Source organism: Vanellus vanellus (genome assembly GCF_965231255.1).
Source record: "Vanellus vanellus genome assembly, chromosome: 10".
NCBI classification, from domain to species: domain Eukaryota; kingdom Metazoa; phylum Chordata; class Aves; order Charadriiformes; family Charadriidae; genus Vanellus; species Vanellus vanellus.
The window spans coordinates 18,102,268-18,105,849 of record NC_138915.1 but is presented as its reverse complement, the minus strand read 5'-3'; positions in this window follow the sequence as shown (position 1 = coordinate 18,105,849).

The window sequence follows — 3,582 nt, the reverse complement described above, 5'->3', positions numbered from 1 at the left end:
TTGTGTGTAAACATGCTGCATCCTCAAACAGTGTAAAATAAACCTTTAAAATATTTTATTTCTTCGGTCTTCACTGCAAAAGCTGTCACTCACGAATCCCATACTCTGGAGGCAAGGGGGAAGGTCTGGAGAGAGGAAGATTTTCCCTCAGTTGAGGAGGACCGGGTCAGAGACCACTTGGCCAAGCTGGACATTCATAAGTCCATGGGCCCTGACAGGATGCACCCGCGAGTGCTGAGAGAGCTGGCAGATGTTATTGCTAGACCACTCTCCATCATCTTTGAGAGGTCATGGAGAACAGGAGAGGTGCCTGAGGGCTGGAGGAAGGCTGACATCACTTTGATCTTCAAAAAAGGCAAGAAGGAGGACCCAGGGAACTACAGACTGGTTAGTCTCACCTCTGTCCCTGGGAAGGTAATGGAGCGACTCATTCTGGATGTCATCTCCAAACACGTTGAGGAACAGGAAGTTATTGGAAGTGGTCAACATGGATTTACCAAGGGTAGATCGTGCTTGACCAATCTGATAGCTTTCTATGATGTTATAACTGGTTGGCTGGATGAGGGGAAAGTCGTGGATGTCATCTACCTTGACTTCAGCAAGGCTTTTGACACTGTCTCCCATGACATCCTCCTTAGGAAGCTGAGGAACTATAGGCTAGATGAGGTGACAGCGAGGTGGATCGAGAGTTGGCTGCGGGACAGAACTCAGAGGGTTGTGATCAGCGGCACAGAGTCTAGTTGGAGGCTTGTAACCAGTGGTGTCCCCCAGGGGTCAATACTCAGTCCAGTTTTGTTTAATATGTTCATTAATGACCTGGATGAGGGGACAGAGTGTATCCTCAGCAAGTTTGCTGATGATACCAAACTGGGTGGGATGGCTGACACCTCGGAGGGCTGTGCTGCCATCCAGCATGACCTGGACAGGCTGGAGAGCTGGGCAGAGAAGAACCTAATGAGGTTCAACAAAAGCAAGTGCAAGGTCCTGCACCTGGGGAGGAGGAATGCTAGGCACCAGTACAGGTTAGGGACGGACCTGCTGGGAAGTAGTTCTGAGGAGAAGGATCTGGGGGTTGTGGTAGACAGTAAATTATCCGTGGCCCAGCAATGTGCCCTTGTTGCCAAAAAAGGCCAATGGAATCCTGGGCTGCATAGGGAAGAGTGTGGCCAGTAGGTCGAGGGAGGTCATTCTCCCCCTCTACTCTGCACTGGTGAGGCCACAACTGGAATACTGTGTCCAGTTTTGGGCTCCCCAGTTCAAGAGGGACAGGGAACTGCTGGAGCGAGTCCAGCAAAGGGCAACTAAGATGATTAAGGGCTTGGAGCATCTGCCTTATGAGGAAAGGCTGAGAGAGCTGGGACTCTTCAGCCTGGAGAAGAGAAGGCTGAGGGGATGCTTTATTATGGCGTACAAGTATCTAAAGGGTGGGTTGAAGGAGGATGGAGCCGGGCTCTTGTCAATGGTTCCCAGTGACAGGACGAGGGGCAATGGGCACAAGTTAGAACACAGGAAGTTCCGTTCAAATACACGGAAACAGTTCTTTACGGTTCAGGTGACAGAGCACTGGCACAGGCTGCCCAGGGAGGTGGTGGAGTCCCCTTCTCTGGAGATTTTCAAGACCCGCCTGGATGCAGTCCTGAGTAATGTGCTGTGGGCAATCCTGCTTTAGCAGGGGAGTTGGAATAGATGATCTCTAGAGGTCCCTTCCAACTCTGAAACTCTGTGATTCCATGATTTTCCCATACATCGCGTGATTTGTCCCGCAACTCTGTGATATGTACACCTTTACCCACTGAGATCTTCACAGGTACAAGAAATACTCAGTGTAACCCTATACAAATGGTAGGCAGAGAGGAGGAACCTTAAACAGAACTTCAGAGGCAGGTCCCAATGGGTAAGTCTCATGAAAACCTTCCTGGTCTTGATGTTTTCTCCCTTGAGCTGTCATCCCTGGAGAAATCAGACTGAAATTACGTGCTGTAAGATAAAGCAACATCCTTCCTGTCAAAGCTGGTTATATAGTGCAGGGCTTGCTGATTTGGCTACCACATCACACCACAATTTTCTGGGAGAAAGTTATTTTAAGAAATTAGTGTTTTCCTGTAATGGTAAGATTAATACAGACACTGACCCATTTTTGAATTCTCCTGTTTTTATTGTTTGAGAGGTTTGGCAGAGAGATGAGATACTGGAGGTAAGACCAAAAGTAGGCAGAGCTTGTTGCCAGTATTCATAACACTTCCAACATTTTTAAAATGTTACGTGTCCAACACACAACTGGATCATTCACATTTACGCTAAACCAATAAATTGGACCGTATAAGGACTTCCTAATTTTGCTGCACCTCCCCCTCTTTTTTATTTCAATCACGCTTTTAACCTTAGTTATTTCATTTGGTAAATGAATACAAAACACAGTGGGACCACTGCAGTTTTAGATCCTGAAAAGAAAAGATTATTTTGATTAATTAAGAGAATCGTGATAAGCCTTGTTATTCTTTAGGAGCCATTCAGTTAAAGCAGTTGAGTGCAGACCGGTTAGAGCAGAAAGGAGGTGTGTATATGTAAAACATAGAGGTGGATGAACTGACTGTTGTTTCTCAGCATCAATTAGGGTTCCCCACTGTAATGTCTTTCATTTACAAGCAAGGCAAAACTTTAGTATTTTCTACTTTCCTACTGAAAACTTATTGTATCTAGTAGAGTGACTCACACTAATCAGGTGTTAGGTGTCAGTCTCCTTTTACTTCTCAAAACCAGAATGTTTAAAGATCATTGGCTTGTATGTGAAATTGAATAATTTTTTATTTTCCCAAAAGAATATATGTTAATCTCACAGCAGCACAGCTAGACTATAGCATTTGGTCCCGACCTGCTTTTTTTACTCTACAGAGCATGAATTATCTTGCTATATATGATGCAAAGTCACTGTTTGATTAGAAATTATATTAAATTATATGGTTCTGGTATTATGGATTAAAAAGCTACTTAGAGTTAGATCCAGCTAATCATTATAGTAAGTAAAGATTTTATATATTGTAAAATTAACTTAATGTACATTTTTAGTTTCCTTTCCACCTCATTGGTTTTGCTTTATTTTATTTTTTTTATACAAAGATAGGTGCTTTTTTAATAAACAGACTTTATGCCTCAGTATTTAAACTATTGTAAATACATGGAAAACCGTAGTTCTTCCTGCACTTTGTGATCCAGTGATGATAATGATGGGTGTTTGAAACCCAACTTGAACAAAAGATAAAGGATGCCCGAAGTTTCAGTGTCTTGGAAAATCAAAACTCTTGTGCCTATTTTTCCCACCACTGTAATTAAATAGTTCTCTTCCCACAACTCAGTGAATAGAAATAATTTTGATTGTATGGTAAATGAAGACTTTTTTTTTTTTCTCTCCCCTGACAGGTTTGTTGTGTTTTGTGGTTGTTTTTTTTTTTTTTGCTTATAAATGGGTTTAGTGTCTTACTAGTGAGATCATCTACTGTATGTCAGGTTAACTTGTTCTGGTTATGAAGTCTGAAATTGTAAACCCAATGATATGTTTTTGAGCTATGCTTACGGCTTTTGAAC